Below are 1,246 nucleotides of genomic sequence, written 5' to 3' on the forward strand. Positions count from 1 at the left end.
CATAAAGCCTTTTTGTAGTTTCGCAGCGCAACATGTTTTAGGCTGCGCTACGAAATTGGGGATTTGTTCGAATCCATAGCCAATATTTCACAACTGTCATATCCGTCAAAATCCATCAACAGTTGTCAGCCTATACACTTCGTCTATCTTTCTTTATGGACGGCTGTATTTGGTACTGAGTGGATTAGAAAAGTCACTGGTTAACCAAGCAGATATGAGAAAAAATTTTCCTCTTGAGGCAGTTCTTGCATCGCAGTCTCTGGTTCAGATAGGTCTACTAATGGCCTTGCCAATGGTTATGGAGATTGGCTTGGAACGAGGCTTCCGGTCTGCATTAAGTGATTTTGTTATCATGCAGATGCAACTTGCCTCTGTCTTTTTCACATTCTCTCTGGGTGCAAAGACTCATTATTTTGGCAGGACAATTTTGCATGGTAGTGCAAAGTATAGGGCCACTGGGCGAGGTTTTGTGGTGAAGCATGAGAAATATGCAGAGAATTACAGGCTTTATTCGAGGAGCCACTTCACAAAAGGACTGGAGCTGATGATGCTTCTCTTTGTCTATAACATTTATTGCTCTGCTGCAAAAGATTTTGTCTCTTACCTGTTAATAACACTTTCGATGTGGTTTTTGGTGGTGACATGGTTGTTTGCTCCATTCTTGTTCAATCCCTCGGGTTTTGAATGGCAAAAGATAGTTGAAGATTGAGAAGATTGGACCAAATGGATAACGATAGGGGTGGTATTGGCATCCCTGCAAACAAAAGCTGGAAATCTTGGTGGGAAGAGGAATATGAGCATCCTCAATATACTGGATTTGGACTGACTGCTATGTCTCTTGATCCACTCAATGACTTCCAAGAAATGCATACTACATGGACGGGGTCATGGCTAGTGCCGATGGAGCACCTTATGTAAGACCTAACATGGTCTGCATATTTGAGCGATATGAAGGCGACATAGCTTGGCGCCACACTGCAAAAAGACCCGGAAGTGATGAACATATTAGTGTTCTTAGTGGAGCAGTGGATGGAAGAGATGATTTGAACAGCTCATCAATAACATTAAGAGGCAGAGCAGGAAATATATTACAATTCCGTCTGGTCCAATCCTGGAGGTAATCGTATCCAGAATGAGATATATTTCAAGCCAAATTTGGATGGAGAAGGTGGAGAATGTGTCGGTTTCGAATCCTTTTCTGCCGCTTGCAACTTTGCGTTGCATTAGCACACAATTCAAGTCTGGA

At 42.5% G+C, this 1,246-nt stretch overlaps 1 pseudogene; it reads left to right on the top strand.

Moving 5' to 3' along the window:
• Positions 1–280: 280 nt before the first annotated feature.
• Positions 281–709, top strand: LOC149201278 (callose synthase 3 pseudogene; annotated as a pseudogene).
• The last annotated feature ends 537 nt before the right edge of the window (positions 710–1,246 follow it).

Source organism: Pinus tabuliformis, chromosome 2_1 (assembly GCF_031772625.1).
Source record: "Pinus tabuliformis cultivar Carrire ecotype Pingquan chromosome 2_1, CPIR1, whole genome shotgun sequence".
NCBI lineage: Eukaryota > Viridiplantae > Streptophyta > Pinopsida > Pinales > Pinaceae > Pinus > Pinus tabuliformis.